The sequence below is a fragment of the Anas acuta genome, chromosome 2 (assembly GCF_963932015.1).
Source record: "Anas acuta chromosome 2, bAnaAcu1.1, whole genome shotgun sequence".
NCBI lineage: Eukaryota > Metazoa > Chordata > Aves > Anseriformes > Anatidae > Anas > Anas acuta.
Window position 1 is genome coordinate 11,297,274 of NC_088980.1, and position 24,155 is coordinate 11,321,428.

Below are 24,155 nucleotides of genomic sequence, written 5' to 3' on the forward strand. Positions count from 1 at the left end.
TTAACAGACACACTGGCTCACTGAATGCTAAACCATATCTTTGTGTAAATACATACTGCCACAAGTAGGAGACGAGAAAAACGCAGGTCAGCAGAGCACTTTGGGACAGAGAGAGCATTCCCTATGGCACAACACCGAGCTGTCAGAGGTATTTTTTAACTCAAATTATTTAAAAACACAAGAAAAGTCTTCATAGGCATGCAATCTTTTAAATAATGTTCTCAGTCTATAGGAAGCAGATTCACAAAGAAATCCACGTCTTCCACAAGTTCTGCCTTGCCATGCAGCCTGCAGAATGGCTGGATTTATGATTTGATTTGGAAGTACCCCATTACGATTTCAATCTTCCATATCATTTCAATTCTGTAAATATGTACACTACATCATTACTTTTCCTTCTGCCTTGCCTTTTGATCCCCACAGTGAGTCAAGCTGAACAACATCAGGTGTATTATGTGAAGAGCAAACGAACTCGAGACATGCAAATACTCATTTTCAGAATTGCCTAACCCAAGAGAAGCTGAATGGCTTTTACCTCAGCTTCTTCACAGCGGTTTGGACTTGGTTTGTAAGCAGGCAGGACACTTAACCCCAAAAGATTAAAATACAGGTGAAAACCTATTTCTTTAAAAACAGCAATAACAAAATTCCCAGAACATTCAGCCATGAAGTCCTGATTACTCCCCGAACTGTAACACTACCTGGTCTGCTAGGCTGGTAATTGCAACAGGAAGGGGAGCTGTGCATTAACACGGCTGTTTTCTCATTAGAGCAAAGACACAAGTGCAGTAACTCTTTACGGGTACACGTACAGAACCTGTCCCTGTAGGCACCCGGTAGCAGCGCTTAATCTGAGGAGCTACAAGAATATTCTCAGCAGGGACTGAGCCACACCGACAGCAGGCACTGCAGCCTCTGCTGAACTGCTCTCCCTCCGAACCACCACAAGCATCTTCACCCAGTTTTCTGAAAAGCTGTGGATGGGATTCTCTACAGAGCTGCATGCCCCTTGTTGTAAGGGGTGTCATTCCAGAAGATCCCACAGCGTCCACGGGACACCTACAGAGGCAGTGCTCACAGCCACGCCATCGCTGCTGTCTGGGTGCCAGGCCAACCGCAGCTGGGGCTGCGCTCATACCAGCCACACGTGCGTGGCAGCGCAGTGCCAACAGCAGGCTAACCTTTACACCGCCCATTAGCTCGGGCTGAGGCATCTTACAGAGCTGGCAGAGTTAATGTTCAACCCTCTGAAGGTATTTATACACAAACACACCACATCCACATCCACCACAACCTTGCCAACATCTCCCAAGACATCTACTGAGTGGTTCCACAGCCACTGCTGCGCCCCCTCAAATCCCCCAAAACCTCCCCGGAGTGCAGCTCCCGATCCCCCCACACCTCTGCTTCCATTAGCCGTCTCTAATTTCTCTAATTCATATTCAAAGCACGCTGTTACGGAGGCTGTTTTGCTGCCTAGAGTTACAAAGGTATGAGTAGCAGCATGCATTCCCTCAATCAGGCCAGTCAGATAGATCTGTTATTTAAAAACATGCAAAACCCACAACAATGCTCTAGGGCTGAGATCTTGCCTGCCAACTTTCAGCCCAGTGTAATCAGCCCTTAAAAAGAGATTTACAAATGCAAGTGCTGACAACTAACTTTCACACTGCAAACAGCAACACCATAAAACAAAAAAGCTCGCTAGAATAAAAGATCTTTTCACTGCTCTTCCAGCAGGCAAAAAAAAAAAAACAAAAACAGATTTGAGCCCGGCTGCGTGAACAACTCTTCCTCACAAACATTTTCAAAACTTTAAACACAGATGAAGATAAACTTTTCACACGGCTAATAATGCAGAAATACCCTTCCAGGAACATGAGAAAGCATTAAATGTTTTCAAAACAGAGGTGCAGTTCTCAACTTACGCCTCACAACAACCTGCCAGTTGCTGGCCAAAGCCCTCCTTCCAGTCACCCAGCAGACTTTCTCACCGCCTTTCACACCCTCCTGAGAGCATCCATGAGGATCAGGAGAAGTAATCACAACTACCACTGACTCCACCTCTGGAAAGAGCTCCAGCACCTGCCAAACACATCACATCACTGATTTCTTGCAGCAAGAAACACCTGAAACATACCGATCGCTGGGTTAGCTACAGAGCAGTATCACCTCCTCGACTGGCTTTAATACAGAAGGCAGGTATTAACAAAAGATGGAAAAACAGTATTTAACCTCCAAAATCACGTTCCTAATTTGCCATGACACTGTCTTATATTTCTATGAGCTAGGAGGGTCTGAACAGCACTTAGTTTTACAAAATTACTTAGGACTTCAGAGTTGACAGGAGAAACAACACACGCCTCTTCCAGAGGTACATCCCCACTTTAAAACATCACCTCCTGTTTAAGCTTATTTTTGTTTTCTTACTTGTCTCATGAATGTACCCAAGCAATACGTGGTCAATTCCTGACATATTCCATTCTCACCTCAAGTACAGTTGCTTATAGAGCACCAAGAAGACCTGGTGAATCCAGCTCCTTAGTGGCTGCAGGTTTCCCTCCGTCTCAGCGTTGAAAAACATTACAAACTGGAGCCTGCCATTTTTAATCAGAGGACTGTTTTAAAAGACTTCCAAAGAAAGATTCCAGCTGTTAATGCCAGAGCAGCACCATCATCCCCCTGCATGGGACCAGCGTTACCGTTTTGAAGATAAATAACCCCAGAAAGCTCCGTCGTTGTGAGGGTCCTCACAGAGAGTCCATGACACAGCTCCTACGTAGATGTCAGGATCCCATCTTTCCTTTCAAAACGGGAAATCAATCTCCGAGCAGCAGATGGGAGAAGCAATGCATCATTCAAAGGGCAGTGTTATTTAAAAGGAGATACACTACGAGGTGGTTACGTTACCACAGTGGACATTAAAAAGCCCCGCAACACAAAAAGGCCCATTTGTCAGCGGCAATCTGTGCAATCACCATCACGTCTACAGAAGTTGTAAACTCCGTGTTACCCAACAGCAATTAAAAAGCTGACACGACATAAATATTTAGTCACAGCGTGTGTCCGCAGAAGTTAAATATTGAATACACCACTGCTTTAAAAATCAGCACACGGCTCCCGATTTGTTTAACTGCTAATTAACTCCCCAGTAGGGGGAAAAGTTGAAAGTTTCACCTAGTTTGACCACATGCCCAGACGTTATCAGCGCCTGCCAGCTGAAGGCTTCCAAACATGCGCGCAGCCAGGGCAAGTGCCAGCACGACTACCGGGAGGTGAGGTTTCACAAAACCTCAGAAGTACCAGCGGATTTTCTTCATTTTTCCTTCCTGACAAGAAAATTGCCCGTGCCCGAGCACTCCCCGGGAAGCACCAAGAACAACGCAGGAATTGGGGTTTTGACGAGGAACACGTACACACACACAGCAGGTGAGCCCACACCTGGTACTCACTTGGCAGATGCGAGGCCTTTTAAAACCCATGTGGCACCACGTCAGAACCAGACACGGCACCAGAAGGACATTTTAATGCTGTACTCCTTTTAAAAACATTCTGCAACAGCAAACGCTTGTTCTGAGGGTTTCGAGCTGCTGCCTCCGCTCCCCAAGTTTTTGTTGTTTCTGTTCTTTAAGCAGCTGATAGTTTCCAAAACTATTCCACAGTTTCAGTAGCGATCTCTTCAGGTGCAGCTGCTCCTCTAAGCACGGTCCAAATTTCAAGAGCACGAGTTAACTTTGCTGTGTGAAGGGAACACCGAGTCTCCTGATTTCAAGACCTACCAGACATTTCTGTGCTGGGTTTCCTGAGTAATTTGCAATCTCATCCCGTGCTAAGCTTCCTGATCCCGACTCGCACACAGACATGGGCAATGGCGCTGCGCGGAGAACTGATTACTCTGCAGGTCTAGAAATTCAGATCGTTAACAGTAATTAGCTGTCCAAGAGATACCGAGCAATAAGTCACTGAACAAAGGTGACAGATTACCAAAGAAACCTGATGCTAGTGAGTTAGTGCTCTGTGCAGAGGTATATGGGAAGGTCTGGCAGTCGCCAGCAAGAGAAAGAGGGGGAAGGGCAGAAATTTAGAGCCTTTTGCACCCACTCAATCCCAGACAGTAAAAAGAAAGCGTGACAGCACACGGGAGGTGAGGGGATGACCCTGACCAGCCAACAGTCCCGGTTATCATTTTCAAGTCCAGCCTTCCAAGTGCTGGATTTCAAATACACACACTTAAAAGGAAATCCCTTTACCAAACAGGATCGCCATTTCTGCTGTCCTCTTGCACACCAAGAAAGGTTTACATGCAGATACTATCCTGTACACACCTGAACATCACTCCAAGAAGAGTAACAGACCCGTGGAACACGTCCTCCTCGTAACACAACACACCATGCACTTCATGGTATGTAAGCTAGGAGGTCCTGCCGTTTAAGGACACTAGGAACACCCACCGGATCAGGAATAACCTACTGGGAAGAAGCTTTCGTGCCTGATAAGAACACCACGTGCCCCAAAGACAAGTGACATTGTGTCAGGAGCAGTTTCAGTTTGCTTACAGCTTGTTCTCAATTTTCAGATCTGAAGCAGCACTTTCCTGCTTGCAGACTGAAGCACATAACATTATAAACCCCAAAGTATTAATTAACCGGAGTTGCTGCATGCAGCACATCCATCACGAAGCCACAAGCTTGTTTTCTTCACCTTAAGTGGACTAACAGCACACACCCTGCAGGTTATCCATACAGACGCATATTTTATTTCCATTATCACGACTGCATGTCAGATAGGGTATTTTTTTTTATCAGATGACGATTTCAAAAACATTCCAGACCTAATTAAAATAAACTCTTCACTCTCCTATTGTGCGTTATTTCAGCAACCCTCAAACGGCAGAGTTCAATTTGTCAGTAGCTCAGCCACGCCGTGACAATTTTGCAGAGACAGGAGGAATGCCACCTCGGCATGAAGCAGCTACATCACAGCGCTCCTCAAAGCCATCCTCTGGAGTAACCAGATAGAAAAGTACCAGCTGATGGTTTCAGCTGGAGAACCCCCAGTACTAAGCTCATGACCAAGGCCTACCAAAAGCAGAAGACATCTCACACTCAAGGAGAGAGAAGTCTTATTTCTTTCTCAGGAAAGAGATAAATGAAGTGCTTGAATGTCAGACTCGTGAAGTACCTGAAAGTACTTCATTTCCCACTCAAACACTCCCTCACTTGCCCTCAGTTTGGTTCATAAGTGTTTGACCTCTACCCTGCCTCCCAGCCCCGCTCTCCCTTCTGATTTATCCAGGACAGCGATCAGCAGCGAGAGCAGAGATGGAACAGATTTGAGCGAGCTCCTTCCCACCAGGAGCTGACCAGAGACCTGCCCAGGGATTGCTTGCACACACGCACTGCTACTTCTGGCACCACCAGCAGAGGAGACAGAGCCCAAGCTGAACAACCGATGCCGTTCATGTTCCTTTCCTCCTGCTCCCCAAGAAGCCGTCTCCACCAGCAGAGCTCTGCTAACCCAGCACTGCTGCTCTCAATGAAGTTAACAGGCCAGGCCCATCTCTCTCTGCTGCTGTTACTCACCTATAAAGCAGCACCTCTGCTTCCAAGGCGTAGGATGGAGACCAAACACGTTAAAGGAGCCTAACCACAGAGGGAGGCTAACTTGGCAAATAGTCCTTTAAGACAGCCCACCTATACCACAGCCAAAACTAGCAAATAAAAACCATTTCTGCCCAACGTGGATTAAAAGCAGCTATAAAACATGGTGGAAGCTCCCTCCTTCCACGAGATTTTTTGAGTATCTGGACACGCAGACAAGAGAAGTCCACCGATGAGGCTTTCATCAAAGCCCAGGCATCACAGGCTGTACTCACACACTACTCAATGGTTTCTCGTGATGCTCCCATCCATCCGCATTCACCTGTTACACCACGAGGCATCAGCCAGTGTCTGCACGGTGCCCGGAGTGCTGGGATTCACATCTGCAAATACTTATTTGCAAAAAATGAAGCAAAACAAATAAAATGCATTGGTACTTTTAATAACAGAAATACTTCCAACTGCTAAAATTGTTTACCTACTACAAAAATACTGCAGATGCTTTGGTGGGATCTTTTACAGGCTAAATGCATCCTTCTCTAAAAGCTAAAGCTTCTCAACAACTTCAGATATGTTGACACCTACCAAACCCAGCCTTTTCGTGTCGTACCACTGTTCACTGATGCAGAAATTATTTTTTTGTTTAATGCAAACGTTAGGAAAGCGTCACAAAAATACACTTCCGAAGTTTAGTGCCATCAAATGCGAAACCTCATTTAATTCCTCATCAGCTTCTATCATCCACTTTGCTCATCCGCGCTGAGGTCACATGAACTGACAGTTGCTCAACGCCTCTGTGCACACAGAAAGCAGAAGACCACGACAACTGACTGGCAGCCGGGAGCCGAGCTGGGAAGAAAATTACAGCTTGACCTGGAGTAGATGCGGCAGGAGCTGCTCTCCGCTAGTGGCTAGGGATTTCATAAAATACTGTTATTTTCATTTCTGGACTGGTTCTAAATAGGCGTTTGCAGAACGCCGGATGGTAACTTAAACTCCCATTTACTTAGCAGAGAAACTTTACAAGAACTTGCACTCCCCTTTAGCCCAAGTTACTCCTTCCCACAGGCAACACCCTGGTGAGGAGCTCAATGTGACTATCTGAAAAAGCCACGTGAAAGGCTTCTCAGGTATTTTCCCTGTAACCTACAGTTCTTCACTTTGACACACCTTATTTGCAGCAGGTGAGCTTACTGGGGCACTCAGGATCCTACGTCTGTCTTGTTCGATCGTATCTTCTCATGCACAGCTGAAAAATTACTATGCAAAGATACTATCATGCATAATAATGTATTTTCCTTGCTCATCTTCCCTCCAAACATAGCTGCCTTGCTCTCATTTAATTGAGGGTTATTTTTTCTTTTAAGCTATCTGCTGAAGGGAAGTGGGAGAGATTAATCTTCCTATTCCACAACTGAAGGAAGCAGCAACGAGCTATGCTAAGAGCTCACGTGCAGCAGGGAAGTTTACAGAAACGGTCGCACTTTTGTCATGAGAGGCAATTTTCAGTTTAGCATCGAGGCCGATTCCCAATGTGGACTGGAAAATGTACGATTCTGAACCTTGCTGGCTCCCACCCTCCCCAGCACCTCGGCAGGGCAGCCTCACCATAAACGGACCCGCGGTTTTATAAATTGTTTATTTCACAAAACAACTGCAGCGCCTGTAGTACCTTGCTAGCAGCTGCACGCGTTTAAAGCTCGGATGCAGCAGCTACTGGGCCTTTCTGAATTCTTCAAAGCAGCTAAACCTTCAGGAGATGACACATGACAGAGGACCAACTGCTTCAGCACTTACTTAGAGGAAACAAGCTAGGCGCTGTGCATGAAGAGAGGCAGTTTAGCAATGCTGGGAACAACGAACTTCCTTGTTTCAACTACAGGATGTTCCTCCTCCTGATTTACCAACACGATCCTTTAGTTTTCCGCATACTCTCTGTGCTGCTAACCAGAAAGTTGCCAACAGACACACACAACGCTAAAAATCTGTCGGTGACTCCAGGCAGCGCAGTTCCCCAAGGTAAAGGAAATGACTGTTCCTTACAGATCTGCTGATTTCTAGAAAAGCCCAGAAATTTGCAGAGGAAGATGCAGCTTGTCGTGATGAAAGCGTGAAAACATCGCTTGAAGCACTGAGGTTAATATTTAGGGTAGTTCCAAGGGTGAGGTTACAAGTCTGACGTTCTTTTACATGTCTTAAAAGGCTTATCATCCTCGAATAGCCATATTGCTTTTATTTGGATTTCACGTTTCAAGTCTGCAATCAGCGCTGTGCTTAAGGAAGTGGAGGTCAAACACTGCATTAAGAGCTTCTAGGGCACTTAAAGAACAATTCAAAGCACACACAAAAAAAAAAATAAGACAGCAAATAAGCTTTGAAGCTGTGCTTAAGTTCTTTATCATCACATTCTTGAAACGCATAATGAACGCCTAATTCAGGGAAGGCGAAATCTTAAAGCAAGGAGTTTGGATTCATATGCAAGCAGATCTAGGGCTCCCGAACAGATTTGGTGTGCCAACGGGACAGCTGCTGCGGTGCTCTCACAGCACAGCTTTGGTCAGAAGAGTCTGGGAAAAGTTAAAAAGAAAAGGGTCTATACCTGCTTAGAAGTCCAGGCGGGAGGCGTATGTGGAACCAAATAAAACATTGACAATTACAGTACTAGAAGGTGCAATACAAGTTTTCTTCCAACAGGAACGTTTACAACAATCCTTGAGGATGCAAGGGTTATTTTAATAAACAGCTGTTCTGCAAAACATACAACCCAGGCCGAGCTTCCCTCTGGCTTTGGGGTTTGTTTGTTTTCAGGTGACTTGAAAGGCATTCATTTACCTAAAATATGTTAGTTTAAGTTTTGAGACATGCTCAGGAGCAAACCTAAAGCGAAATGAAGCTACCTGCTGAAGAAGCGTCATTTAACTTTAAGGCTTTGTAATACAAAGAGGAAGCTGATGTTTTTGCCAATTATTTCATTAACCTCTTTGCCAGAAATAGAATTTAACCCAAATAATCCAGTCATTTTAGCATTACTTCCTCTTTTGAAAGAAGCTACCATCCTCCATTACGAGCCTCACTGAAATCAGAAGCAACTTTTGCTTACTTTTAAAACACTGCATGAAAGCCTATCACCTGCTGGGTTCAAAGTTAGAGCACCCCACCTTTTCAGAGTATCACTGTAATCAAAACTACTGGTAATTCAGGTTTTGACTCACTGTTAAAGGATGGACTGTTCCAGCACTGGAGCTTGGGTTTAAGGACAGTAACACTTTCACGCGAATCAAAATACCCGAGGCACAGACCCTCCTAAAAATTCCACTGATATCTTGAATTCAAGCAGTTAAAACACAAGGCATCAATTAAGAAAATTATAACTGTAACAAAGCGCATTGTAACCTAAATTGCAACAGGTTGGTAAAGAGAATCCCTGCTAAGTCTTACAAATGGGTATTTAGAAAAAATCGGACAAGCTTTAGGCAGGAAGAGGAATACAGACCTAAGATCTTGGAGGCGCTCCAACAGAGGCAGTGCTATTTTGCCCAAATTGTTTGCCTTGCTGCTTTAAACAGCAACATGTTGATCATTTTCTGTCCCTATCTAGCAGGTGGCAACAACACCGAATGGGAATGAAACTCCGAGCTCAGATGGCGAATTCTGCACGTACAGGCAGCTCTTTCCTAAGCTCTCATCCTCAGTGCCCAAAGTAGCTGTGCCCTGATGCTCCACGCAGTTTTGCTCTGTTTTTTCCAACTCCCGGAACACGAGTCAGAAGGCAGCTGAACACATCAAAAGATTTGAGCAGAAACCTCCAGTCAGGGTATGAAAAAGCAAGCTGCTTTGGACATTGGCCTGTTGATTCACCAGTTCCTTGTTTGAACAACAGTCAGAGTAAGGCTCTGTTGTGGGGCAACCTGGGACAGCATCACAACCTGTAAAAGTATGCTTCTGCATACCAGCACTGACAGCAAACAAACCCGTAAGGCTGGCACCGGGCTGCACTGTAAGCTGCTCAAGCATTTCACCAAGTTTCCGACAGGTGAGTTTTATCAAACAGTTAATATTTTTTTCCTCTACACAATTGCTATTTGGGTAACATTTTGTTTCTCGAGACTCCCTGTCAGATCCCTGACACCCTGTGACAATAAAATACTTGGAAATAGAAGCAGGATGTCAAGGCTGCAGAGAAATACCAAGAAACACTTCCAGGCAATAACAGCAGACTACAATTCTGTCAAGCAAGCCTGTAACCCCCTCACTGGGGCTGGAATCTATCTTATGAATACTGTCGATAAAGCATCAATACTTCCCCATCACTGCTGATTTAAGGAGGCTACCAGGGAGGAACCAGTATGAAAGTGAAGGAGAATTAATCTAAGCAAAGAGAAAATACGTGATACTCATGCAAGAAAACGTGGGAAATCTCAGAGTTTAGAGATCCAGCACTTAAAATGACTTGCAACCAGCCCAGCACAGCCTGAAGAGCCAGCCTCAGATAAAATAACTACGTTCTGCAGCTCGCTCCAAACATGACATTCCTAAGTTCTGTGTGAACTGCTGACAGCAGCTGCAGGTGTCTCTCTGAAGTTGTTACACTGCTGTCTGGGTGCAGTTTTAGTAGTGGTAGAGACTTTTAGGAAGATGTCCTTAAGAGACAACACAGTTCTGGGTCCCATTCATTATAGGCCACCACGCCAGACGGACGCATCGATGTCAGCGTGCACCAGAACTGAACTGAACCTCGTGCACAGCTCCTGCGACCTGAAGCACATGTGTACCAAATGGGAGATGCCTGTGAGCACATAGAGGCAATCCAGAATAAACCTCCGCTGTAGGATACAGTCCCGGGCCACCAGCTCCTTACATGCCAACAGCCTGATGCGAGCACCAAGAGCTGCTGGAAGCGCAGAGGCGGCAATCCATTGAGCTTATGAACGAGTGATTCCTTTGGTATTACATCACTCAGCTACCCATTAAGGAGCTGGACTGACAGGATCCAGAATATGCATAGCCCAGCCCTCCACAGTAAATGAGTGGTAGAAAAGATTAAGGCTCAAAGAAATCGGTGATTCATCAGGGCGTCAAAACAGCGTTTCCCCAATTCCCTGCAATGTTCTAGGCTAAGTAGCTGGCCACATATTAGCAACCCCGTCAGACTTCCAATTTTGGAGTTAATTGCTGTTCCTGAAACACATAGCCAGACACAAAATACCTGCAGCAGCAGCACGCATCACACAACGCTGTCACGGCTATCCTAATCTCCAAATTACCCCGCGTTACAGTCACGCCTAATGGAAGTGCTCCAAAGCAGCCCGCTCCCGGCAGCACTGCCCCGCAGCACCACCTTCCTGGGCCTTCCTGGGCCAGGGGAAGCCGCTCTCCCCGGGATGGGACACGCAACAGCAACCTGTAGGGAGCACAGAAACGTGGGAGAGCGATGAAAACAGGCAAAGCATTCTTGGCTCCATCACAAAACTTTTGACATATCAGCTGTGAAGCAGCTATCTGAATCTGCTTCTCTCTCACGCTGCTCTGTGGAACTGGGCTACACTTAAATGAATGGGTGCTACAGAAACCAACGGCTAGGCTCCGTGTCAAACAACTTCCTCCAACTCAGTATTTCAAAGATAATTTTCATTTACTGTGAGCCAGTCAGACAAAACCAGTATATCCTTAAAAAAATCAAACAGATTGCTGTAACAGAAATGGGTCTGCTTCAACTATCCAGCTTGTACAGCATCCAATGACTTAGTGACCAGCTGAAATATCACTGAGTTTTATATTCAGATTTATATTTATTTATATTCATAAAGTGCTTCAGAAGCTCTGTTTTCACATTTGACATACGACATACTGGTTTGCCTTAAATTTAACACATATAAGAAAGGCAGTCAGAAGCTAAAGCTTTGAAGTTCTGCTTTACAGCATTTTCCATGGGTATTTTTGATGCAATATGTTATTTGTTTTCCTTTTTTTTAGGATATCACATAAAACAAGAATTATTCCAAAATGTATGTTTTACAATATCTTCCCCTCCCTAATCTGCTGACCTTATAAGAATCTAACCAACCAACTAGTTCTCATTTTGTCTGAGCTGCAGTGATTAAATGAGATATATCTCATAAAAAGTTAGATTCAGCGTGCATATGATTTGCTTAGGGAACAGCATTGCTCAGATGCCTTTCCTGGGCCTTTTACTACATGAGTAGCTTTTACTCATCTTCTACGCATCTCTCCACATGCTATTGCCTCTTACCAAACTGCCAGGGGAGGGGTTAATTTTCTTCCTTCCAACGTCCTATGTTGTAACATCCTTCCTCTCCCCCTGGCACCTGTGTGCCCATTCTGAATGCAAACTACGAGAGTTGTAAGACCCAAGTCAGTGTAACACCACCAATTCCACACAAGCATAAACACGGAGTTACTTCTAAGAGTTACACAAAGTTGTCTAAAAATGTCGTATTGCTAGTAAATGCTTAAAGGAACAAAATCCTTGGCAGACCACATTTTGGACAGAACGAGCATCTTCCATCATGAAGCAGCCCCTCTCACATGAATGTGTCCACCAAAAAATTGCACTTCCAAAGCCTGAAACCACGTTTCTTTGCCTTCTTCACCTGGACTCCTCTGCCTTTTTCTCTCTGTGCCAGGGACAGCCTTCTTGACACTGCATTCATTAGCTACCTCCACAGCCACCTCTGCGCCTGCTTTCACAGAAGATCTCCAAGACAAGAAGGCTCCTCTTCAAGGTCGGTAAGGCTGGGGCCCTTGAACACACCTACCCTTCCAACACAGACACAAAAAAACATCAATCAAGTGCTCTAGGTGCTCATTTGGATAGCTTAGCCATTACCTTACAAGACTGTGAGGGGCCAGAAAGCCACCTGTTTAAAAGAAATAAGCTAATGAAAGACATTTACTCCCTATTACTCTGCTCTTTATAACTTCTTTCTTACTGCCTTTCAGCTGTCACTTCAGATTTGCCACGCACCATGGTTAAGAGTATGCCCTTTCTGTGCCTAGCATGTGCATTCGGGTAGGTAACACGCTAAATATTTAAGGAAGTTTGCATTACCCTGCCAGTGAAGCTCACAACCAACTTAAAGCCAAAGCCACTGCCAGATCCGGGACTTAGCATGAAATGCAGCAAGAGATCTCCAGGGCACATGTAGATTACACGGAGGCAAGCTGCATTTCTTTTGCATTTCAATGAAATGGCCAGGTAGTTCATTTCACTTGAAGTTCAACATCAAAGCAGGAGACTGCCCATATGGTTTACCCCATGTCTGAAAAAAAACACCCAAAAGTCAAAACCCCGAAGCCCCCATGATTGCCTTCAGTTAGAGATCTTCCATCTTGCCCCGTACTGAACCAGATTTACATTCCAGCCCCAGGTCTGAACGTATAGAAATCACCTGTAAGTCAGCCATACCTTCCTGTGGGTGCATTGGCATCAGAGCAAGCCATAAAGCACCCAAGGTACAACACGCTCACGCTGACCCCTCATTCCTTTAGGGCATCCGTGTGTAAACACTTAACAAAAACAAAGAATTACACGGGAAAAAACTCAGCCTAATCCCAAACATTACATGCAATTAAGGACCCAATTATATATGAGGAAAACATGCAATCACTTGTCTAGGAACATTCAAGAGGTCAAATGTTTCCTACCAACTCATTTATCCAAACCTGGTATTTCACTGTCAACAAGGAATATTACTTTTTTTTTTTTTTTTGCCTGAATAGAACATCAATTAAACACAGCAGTAATTTGGGCTTCTTATACAAACAGCACATCCATGTAAACGGCAACATAAGGAAAATAAAATTACTTGGAGACGCTATGGATAACATACCTGCCATTTCCTATACCTGCCTTATCAGGACATAGCGCTGTCATCTCCCCCCTCGCCACAACACACAATATCTAACAGAAAATATCAATATCCTCCTAATTGCTGGGGTGAATAAGCTGATTAGTTTCCTATCTCAAGAATTAACTTGAAGAACTGCTTACAGCTCAGCAGGAAACAAGTGAAAGTTCAACTGATAAAAAGTTACCAGATGAGAATCAAAACCCTGGAGTTGTGAAATCCCAGCAAGTTGAAAGAAAAAGCACAAAAACACGCTCTGACCTTTTTAAAAACGATCCGGTCCCTTAAACTCTGATCTGATTTACATAAAAATTAAGCCACAGGAAAGATTAGAGCTTTTCGATCGCGATCCCGAGGCAGCCCTTCAGGAAGCTCCCTATTGCTATTTTATTGAGGGTTCAGAGGGTGGCCAACAAAACTAGGCCAGAGACGAGGCGCAGCGCTGCCAGCCAGAATTCCCAGGGTTTTACCCCAACCGTGACTCAAGTTTAAACAGTGGTTTTGAAACCAACTCTCCCTGCGTGGCCACGGGCAAAGCGTTAACCACTTCGCCTCAATTCCCTCACCTACAGAACATAAATAATTATACTTATCTGCCGCAGAGGAACCTTGGACAACATTGTTTGGCAAGCGCGCATCTGCTTAAGCTGCGGACAGAGCTATGTAGTAATTCCCAGCATCTGCACAAACTGAAACCGAGAGTGAAAACAACTCGGCTGAGGCAGCCGGCGACACCGTCCTCCGGGAGGGGGGGGGGACAAAACGCCGTTTGGGCACCGGCTGCTGCTGCCAGCGCTGCTCTGCGCCCTGCACCCCCCGTGCAAAGCCCGTGGGGCCGGCGGGGTGCCCGCTGCCGAAGCGCTCCGGGGGTGCTCCTAGAGGTGCAGTCACGGCTCCGTGTCCCGGAGGTTCGCAGCCCCCCCACAACCCCCCCAACCCAACGGCTCCCCCGTTCCCGTTCCCCTTCCCTCCCCCCCGAGGGGCCGCAGGGAGCGAAGCCGGGGCGGCGCCTGGCCCTACCCGGGCGGCAGCACGGCCCGGAGCCGGCCTCCTTCCTCCTCCTCTCCTCCTCCTCCTCCTCCTCTTCCCGCTCCCCCGGGAGCCGCCTCGGGTGGGAAGATGGCGGCTTCCCCAGCAGGCGAGGGGGGGGGGGGGTTGGGGGGGTGCCGGCGGCCCCGCCGCTCCCCGCAGCGGCCTCCCGGGGAGGAGCCGGGCGCTCACCTGTCACTGCCGCCGCCGCCCTGCGGCCGGGCCTGGCCGGGGAACGCCGAGAAGAGCAGCAGCGGCCGGGGAAAGGGAAGAAGGGAAGGGAAAGGGGAGAGGAAAGGGGAGAGGGGAGGGGGGGGGAGGAGGAGAAGAAGCAGCCGGCCGCCGCCGCCGCCGCCGGGGCCCTGTGTCGCTGAGCGGGGGCCGGGCCGGGGCCTGTCCGTGCGTGGCTGCCGCTGCGCCGCCGCCGCCGCCGCCGGGAGGAGGAGGAGGAGGAGGAGGAGGAGGAGGAGGAGAAGCGGAGCGCGGGGCGGGGCCGGCAGCGGGCGGCGGCGGGCGGGGGGCGCGGAGGAGGAGGAGGAGGAAGAGGAGGGGGAGGAAGGAGAGGAAGGAGCGGAGGAGGAGGAGGAGGAGGAGGAGGAGGAGGAGGAAGGACGCGGCGGCGGCGGCGGGGCCCGCGACGTCTGGGAGCCGAGCCTCACGCACCCGCTCGCATGAGAGACCCGCTTCCGGCTCCCGGCGGAAGTCCCGCCCTCCGCCGGCGGAAGGGATTGGGCGGCGGCGGCGGCGGTGGCGGTGCTGCTGGTGGCGGCGGCGGCGGCGCGCGCGGGGCCGGCGGCGGCGCGTCCGGATTGGCGGAGGGGGAGCTGCCCCCGCCCCCGCCCCCGCCCCGCCCCGCCCCGCCGCGCGCGCGCCGTGGAGGTTTGGCGCCGCGCGGCCGCCGTAGCCGCGGGCGGCGTTGCTAGGGGCTGAGGGGGGGGATGCGGCCCGGCCTCGCCTCACGGGGCAGCGGGCGGCCCCTCAGGGCTCGTGGCGCAAAGCTGCGGGGGGATCGCGGAGTCAATGTGAATAAAGTTAAATGTGAATAAAGTTAAATGTGAATAAAGTTGTGTGACTGAGCCCGGCTGGGGTTGTTTATTGTCACCGTGTGCCTTCCCAGGGCCATAAAGGCATCAAGTTGAGGAAAACACCAGTCCCGCCTGCTCCAACCGCCCCCCTACCGCCACTGTCACCACCCAGCCGTGTCCCCAAGCACCGCGTCCAGCCCCTCCTTGAGCACCCCCAGGGGCGGGGACTCCACCACCTCCCTGGGCAGCCCGTCCCAACGCCTGACGGCTCTTTCTGAGAGATGTCCCCAAATTTCCAACCTACCCCAGTCCTATGTCCCTAGTCCATTTCCCCCTAGTCCCATCACCAGTTACCTGTGAGAAGAGGCCGACCCCCAGCTCCCCACACCTTCCTCTCAGGCAGTTGCAATGAGGTCTCCCCTGAGCCCCCTCAAACACAAACACACTCCTTCATACACCTTAAGTTGTGTACAGCTGAGGCGAATTCCAGGAGCACACTTCTTTGCCCAAAGAACAAACCTTCCCAAACAGTTCTGGCTATTCGGTGCGGATCAGAAGTTGTTTTTAACTCCAGTTACCTAGGGAAATGGAAAATGAGGTGTATTCTCCATCAGCACTTCAAAAAACTGGTGGAAAGATGCATGTCCCGTAACTGTTCCTAACCCTCCGCTTCCTATCCACCTCAAGTGACACACTTAGAGCCCCTCACATCCATCCAGCGACACCTCTCTGTACCATGCACTGCTGCCTGTATTTTTATCTCATGAATGTATCTAGATAAGGCCTCCTGGATCCTGTTCTTAATCCTTACTGATAAGAGTCATGTTCCTGCCTTCAGGGTATCTGACAGGAGGTCCTGTAGAAACAACGCTACAGTTAACCTAGAACACGTCTTCTTGTGACCCACAAGTACCCTTTGGAACTGTTTTTGAGACTGCTGTGTTCTGCCACATCCCTATCGAGCACAGGCAATAAAGTGCATCACAGTGCTGGAGAGGAGGTCAGGTCTTACCAAAGGGGAGGTTTTGCTATTCGTCCCAAGGAAACGTGTCTGAGAATTCATTCCTGGGCAAACCAATATTTCTGCTAGCTTAGATATTGTTTTCCTTAGTAAGTTGTTTTCCAGAATTCTGGTGATGGAGAAAACCTGAGCAAAAGTTTGATATGGTTTAGTGGAGGACTTGTTAGTGTTAGGTCAGAGGTTGGACTCGATGATGTTGAGGTCTCTTCCAACCTAGACAATTCTGTGATTCTGTGAAAGGCAGATGGCTAGCATAGAGACAGTTTGAGAAAAGGAATAAAACTTAATTTTTAGCATAGGCGTTTAGAAGGAAAAATGCCACAAGCAGTGCAGGAACTATGACTGATCCATTAGCTGGTCACCATGCAACTCTTCTCTAAAGAATTAATTACTTAAAAGTCTAAAACAATTGCTATTCGTAATTCTTTCTCATAGTATAAAGGAGCTCAATCTAATTATTTTTCTTTAAAGCTAGTCTATTGCTCAGCAGGTTACAGTTCTCATCCAGAAAATAAAAGAAAAAAAAAAAAAAAAGGTTTAATAAAAAACTCTCAGATATGATGAATCCCATTATATCCTTTCTCTAGAGGGGCCTTAAAATTCCTGACACTTACCCCTTTAGACATACAGACTTTTTGTCTCTCCCAAGCCTTATCCTCATGCAATACTTGGGCAGGAAAGCAAACACAGGAGACCAGCAAGGAGACTGCACTGTGTTATTCCTTCTGCTAACTCAAAGTTTATTATTTCAGAGCTCATCTCTCCTTCTGTAACTAAAGTGATGGCTGACAGAAGGGGGAAAGAGAGAGACTCAACGACTGATTCCTGTAAAGCACCAACACTAAGAGGCATGTAGGTAGGCAGACTTCACTGTAGGTAGGAGTTTCTTTAATGCTTTGTAATGGATAGAGTTTGTACTGTTTGTTTGGGATTTTCTTCCCAAAGTAACTGAACTGTGTTATTAAAGAAGAAAAATACTCTTGAGACTATTTTTTTTTAAGGTCAATATTATAAAAATGTCAGATATTGACAGACAGGCCAATATATAGGTATTGGATTTATGATTTTTATTTTGTTAATGTTAAGTTTTATTGTAGTTCACTAACAGCCAAACTAGTGCACTTTTTCCATAAAATAATGTGAGCTTTCTACTTGCCTGGGTCAGTCCTAATACTCTTCTCAGTGTGGGGGATGTAGAGCTTAATGACTGAATGCTTCTTTTTTTAATGGCATACAGCTGAGATCAAAGAGATTTGACATATTTTCTTTTGTATGCTAGTAGCTGAGGAATGTGTGCACAGGTATGAGTAAAATATTACAAATAACGCTGGATGCTGTGCGGTTATAGAAACTACGCCGGTTCCAACTCAACAGCCTGGGGGAAGAATGCATCTCTAAAAGAACAATGTGGACATTATTAGGACATTATTAGCCCACAAAAGTAAAACAACATTAGACAAAGTAGTTCTTTCTTTCTTGATCCGTGGTCAGACAGGTATAGAAAGGACTATGTGAATTACTTATCGATATGTTAGTTATATATTGTTAAAATTATACTTCGTAAGACTTTTTAAATCAAGATTCCTTGTTCAGTGAAAAAGAATCAGGTGTTTGGTATATTTAGGAAGATAATGCCTAGTGAAGCAAAAAATACAACGTTCCTGGAAACTAAGCATGGAATTGAGCAGTCAGAAACTTGAACTCTTTAAAATTACTAAATTTACTGCAATACTTGTGCTTTACAGTCCATAATTTTTGAGTGAGTGTAATACAAAGGATAATACTTCCTTCCTCACAAGAGCAATAAGGATTAATTCATTAAAGTTTGTGAAGCACTCTGGTGGCATGATAAAAAAAAACTTCCACTGAAACAGGATGAGATTTCTGATCTTTAAGGTTGTTCCTGGTTTAGGCTACTTTTTTTTCTTCTTCTTCTTCTTCTTTTCTTCATTTTTACTCCTTGCAATACACACTAGCAGTTGCATTCTTGAAGTATTTTATCCTGCAATTCAGTGGAATAAGGCTCCATGAATCACCTGTATTTAAGAACTGCTGACCAGGAACACTTGCCTAAACTCACAAACCACTCAGTGCTTTGCAGTTTGTGAGACCTCTTAAGGCAAGTAATAATCCTTTACAGTTCCTGATGCTGTTGTGCAAGAAGAGAGAGATCTTTTCAAACATAAGATACAAAATGATTGCATGCAATGGGCTATCCCTGTCATAAAACTGCAACTTAAATAAAATCCAGTAATCATTCTTCATTGCACTGATTTGCTGAGTAGTAGTTTAAGTATACATTATTTCTATGTCAGTATCTTTCATAGCTCACGAGTGAATAGTTGACTGTCTGTGTAAAAGCCAGTCCCTATTCCAAATAAACTAACATTTAAACAGTCAATGCAGACAAAGATGAGGAAAAGCTAAATGTTGCTTTGAAAGGGAGAGGAAAATAAGACAGATAAATTCACCTGCCCGAAGATTAGGTAAGATATCTACGTTTGAGTCACAGCTCTACATAGAATCCTGTAGTTTAGTGAAAGATTCACTCTTCCTTTACAGCTAAATGAAGATTCGTTGTCAAGTAAACTGTTAAAAGTCCATTACTGCTCACATAGATCTATGATCTCAATTACTTACACATCTCTAACTGTAGGAATTATCCAGTTTCAGATCAGAGATGTTCCAATATCATTTTTATTTGCTTTTTTAATGACATATCCTTTATTTTCGATTAAGTGCTGATGCACAAATATGGAGTATTGGATCCGTTTCTTTTCTAATTGGAGAATAATTTACAGCAAAGTGGCTAGGCTATCATGAAACAATTTCTTCATTATATTTAGTGCCAAAATTCAATTTGACTGCAATGATATTCCAATGCAGAGATAGCAGCACTGAGCCATGCAATTGACTCATGTGATTGACAACATGAACATGTGCACTTTCTGACTTGCTTGGATCAGCTGCTCTGTTTGGTAACAAACCTTGTGAAGTGCTGCTGTAGAACTAGTTCAAACAAACCCTTACTTAACTGATTTTTCCCTCTAGCCTTGTCCCTTTGGCAGGTTATTTATATTTCTTTAACATGTGGAGACAGCTTTAAAATAAGGTTGTGGTGTAGGTACCAGCTATTGTTAAACATTGATTTTCATTAATGCAGTGTAAAAAAGCCTACGCTGTAATGATAAATATTAAAACCGTTGTTAACAGCAGCTGATTACAAACTTTCAAGAGATGGTTTAGCAGTAATAATTACCATTAATTGGGCATAATCACAAGTCTGAAAATTACCATCCTATTTCATGGGGTTTACGCTATCACCAAACAAACCAGGCCTTACTCTACATACAGCAAGTCTGCAGCAGAGCCAGGACTTGAAACCAGGTCTCTCACGTTCCAGGTTTGAGCAGTTGCAACTGGCTTCCATTTAGTCATTGTTCATCTGGGAGAATGTTTGGTTCTTTAGCTGCTGAGCCCATTTTTAAAACCTAATTAAACCTTAATAAGGAATCATATAATTTACATAGATTTTGTGGTTGAGTAAGAATTTTCTGAAGGGATCTGAAAATCAACTCCGATTTTCTTAGCAATACGCACGTTGGCAATTTTCTTCCTTTGTACTTTGTTTTGTTATTCTGCCACTATTGTCTCTGAGCATTTCACATCATTCTTTAAATATCATTGCAGCCACTGTGTGAAGTGTGTCAGTATGTTTATCCTCAATCAACAGGTGGCAAGCTAAAGCATGAAGATGTTTGAGCTCAGTCTTGTAACTGATCCTGTGCAAAAGCTGTCTCCTCTGAGAAGTGATTATAATTTTGTATTTCTGTCTTCTTCAGCCTTATGCTGAGACTCAATGATGACCACATATACGTACATCTTTATTTCACAAGCTTCCTATTTCAAACATTAGGGTCTTGAATCATATTTCCTGATACTATTTTCATAAATAACAGAAAAAATATTTACTGTTTCTCTGTTTTTGCTTTTTGATGCAATTTTAATTCTTCCCTTCTCACTTACGTTGGAGAACTGTGAAGAAAATTGCATGAAAAACAAATCAGTCCACTGGTTTAATGTTTTGCAAAGCTATGGATATCATACAAGACATTGGAAGTTGATAACATAAATTTGAAGACTTGAGAAATAAGCACAGAGAAGTGGATTTGTGACACCATTGTTTCCAGTTATTCAGGAAAAATGTACTCCTTAACCGAAATTAACATTTTGTTTGGCCATTAGTAAATTTATTATCAGATAGACTTCTTAGTATGCCCCATGCATCATAGCAGAGAATTTGAATATGTAGGAATAGAGCAAACTTAGAACTCAGAAAGTGTTTCTTTTCTGAAGTTTATTCAGACCAAATAAAATGCTAATTACAAAAAGAAAATGTGGAAACTGCTGCAGCCTGTTATTTCATAGGTGTGTTAGATATAGGACAGATTATCTGTGAAGTGGGAAAGCTTCAGGTTTATAATAAAGAGCATTTGTTGGAGTCTGTAGTAAATGTACCAGAAATTCAGATGCAATTTAGTGTTTCAAATGCCATAAAACAGTGAGTATCACTAGAGTTTAAAAATACTTTGATATACCGTGGGCTAGTTGTAGGCTCTGAGAAACGCTTTGATGTCAACGTGCTGGGCAGTGCTTTTTATCCAGAGATCCTAAGGTCACAGTGAGTTGCAGTAATCTCTTTCACACTACTGCTTTTCAGGGTCATTGCAGCTCAGGCTACCAAGGAGTGTACCCAAAACACCCTTTCAGTGCTAGCAATTCCCAGCTGCTGTCATAGTCCTTTGCAACCACCGGCTGCTGATGTGATTGGGAATGGGCTGCCCAGCCCGCAGCAACAACAGTGGGACTGCAAAACTGGGTCGAGGCAGCTGTGCTACGCACTTCTTCAGAGGCACCCAAACTGCTCCATCTGAATAAGGAGACTGTGTATCCTTTTTCAAAGTACTGGGCGTACAATGCCTGGCACTTCATTTCAGCATCCCCTAAGCTGACAGTTCCTGGCTTTGCTGTTCTTTTCACAGCTTCAAGAACTGATTCACCCTGCTGCTTATAATTAAATATATCCAGCAAAAGGGGTTGTTTTGAGAGTTTTACACCGTATAGCTTGATTATGAGGTTATATCTTTCTTAATTATATTAAAAATAAGTTTGCTAGAAGAGGTGATTAGGGACAATAGCACCAAAGGTGGCAGGAAAGCCCCAGTTGTATTCATCAGTCAGGACAGGAGGATTTTTTGGTTTTTCTTTCCACATATCCTTTTGAATTATAGGCTTACTGCTCCTGAAGCTGCAGAGCTCAAGGTGATCATTAGATAAGTCAAAAAAGTGTCATTCTTCACACGCTGAAATGTCTAAGAGCTAATTCCATTGTAGATCACCTGTACTCTGCTATATAAATAAAAACAGTGTCAGCTTATGAGTCACAAACATGAATCACATGAAAGCGGGGTCTGTAATCAAGGGGAGTCTGTTACATCCAGTCCTGAAAATCTACAGATCATTCCTGAATAGATTTAATTAATGAGTTATTATTTTTTTTTCCGTGAATTGCACTTTCAGTTGTTCATGTATTACAAGATATATTCATTTATTTATTTTTGTCCAGAAAAGCCCAGTAGCCTCTGCCTGCTCTCCGATAAACCAAGCCCAAGTTCCCTGCCATTCTAAGGAGAGAAGCGATAGAGCAGAGCTGGTTATTTCTTGGCTCTGATTACAAAAGCATCCCTGACTTTGTCACCTGTTGCAGAGGGGCAGAACCACCATCAGTGGCTTCACCTTCACATATTGCACTTGGCTAGCATTGCTTGTAAATACTTGCAAATTGCCATACATCAGAGTTGCCTAGGTTTTGTCTATGTTAAAGAAATCTCCACTGCCCTGTCTTCAGGTATTTTATGCCCCTAATTTACAGTTACACTATAACACTTACAATCTGGCTGTTTTTCTGGCGTGTCTCTCGTGTTCTGCAAAAGCAGGCACGTCCTCAGAGAAAGAAGCGATGCTTTCACAACGGAAGACCCTTAGCTGTTAATAATCTGTAAAGTCATGTCTGACTGGTCTTTACACCTCTTCCACCTCAGCTGGAGAGCACAGCTACTCTCCTGAGGCTGGCAGAAGAATCTCTTCATGCGCTGAATGCTAGAAGTTGTCAAGATGAGCTGCTCAATACAGCCTTGTGACCCCTTTTCGCTGAGCCCTGTTCCATGACATGGGGATTCGCTTCTGGTTTTCAGGCAGCAGGAAGATTCCAGTTAATTTCAAGAGGGAGGGAGGGTTCCTACACCCTTTAGTTTCTAACACTCAGAAAGATGCAGCAAAACCTTGTTTGAGAAGCTACAATGCTTTCATCTCAGTTTAAGCTTCAGATAGCAGTCTTGGCATCTCCATCATGTTTCTAACCAGAGGGCCTTGATCCTCAGGACATTTTTCAGAGGAAGCGTTTTCCTGTACAAATTGCTATAGCTCATAAAAAATTCTGACTGAACTGTTCCCTCAGCTACAACAGAGCCTTCTGCTCATGCTGCTGCTTGCTTCAAAACTCCCTAAGAGGGGCCTTGCTAATGGATCTGTCTCTAAGGAGGAGAGAGGTCAGAGTTTGTTCCTCCTCTCTTCCTAGTGCTTCCCTGACTCAGCTGTGATGTTGGCACTAACACACCCTCTGTCCTCTTCTAAATTGGGGTGGTGACACTTAATGGCAGCTGGTTTACTTAAAAACTTGCTTTTTTTCCTCCAATCCTAGGATCTCACTTTTTTTTTTTTTTTTTTTTTTTTTTTTTTTTTTTTTTTTTTTTTTCCCCCACTTACAGATGGGTCTTTTCTTTAATCCAGGTGTTCTCCATGCTAAGTGTCTGCCACGCTTTATCACAGTACCCAGCTCCAGGCATGTTAAAGGGAATGCTCCCTGTTTGATTGGTATTTGCAGCTCCTCTCTTGTTAATGGAAACACCCAAGCTGAGAAATGCAGTTTGTAAAGCATCCATAGAGCAGGGCCCTGCACTTGTGATGGGTTAACACTGGGGATAAAGCTGTGCTGATCCCCAGACTGCCCTAAAAATTGTTGCTGCCCGTGAAACAGAGATGTCTGATCTGCTTATAAAAGAATGAGCTTCTGTGTCACCATGGTTTTCAGCCCAGTGCATCAAGATAAACCTAAACTGAAGTAAAATAAATTAGAAGAGAGGGACTGAGATGCAAGCGCATCTGTCTCGGTGTACCAGGCTGGAAGGAATTTGGCCATCAGAGAGTGGCTCACATGTGCCAGACTGTGGGGCTGGAGCTACCTGTGAAAGGAAACCCCAGCAGATGGTGGCTGCTGCAGACGTCTCCTTGTAACCTACTGACACAGCTGTTACACACCTCAACTGTGCGCTTAGTTCAGTGTGGAAACCACAGTGCACCACAAGGCATGTGTAAAAATGGTACAGTTTATGCAGAGGTTTTGTGCAATCTTAATTCTACCTTCTGCTTCAGCAAAAGGAAGGAGATAGAAATCTGATTTAAAAGCAAAACCAGTTTATACTATAGGATGCATGAGTAGCAAGCCCCAGCTGGCCATTTCCTAAACTAAATCCCACATGGAAATCTCCTTGCG

At 45.1% G+C, this 24,155-nt stretch overlaps 1 protein-coding gene across 2 annotated transcripts in view; it reads right to left on the minus strand.

The window, feature by feature from the left end:
- Positions 1-15,282, minus strand: part of LARP4B (La ribonucleoprotein 4B) — a 57,236-nt gene extending 41,954 nt beyond the window's left edge. The window contains exon 1 of one of the 2 annotated variants that reach the window (XM_068673483.1): positions 15,161-15,282. The gene's annotated coding sequence lies outside the window, so the exon portion shown is untranslated. Of the gene's footprint in view, positions 1-14,689 lie in introns of both variants that reach the window. The other variant, XM_068673482.1, reaches the window with a different exon arrangement.
- Between the last annotated feature and the right edge of the window lie 8,873 nt (positions 15,283-24,155).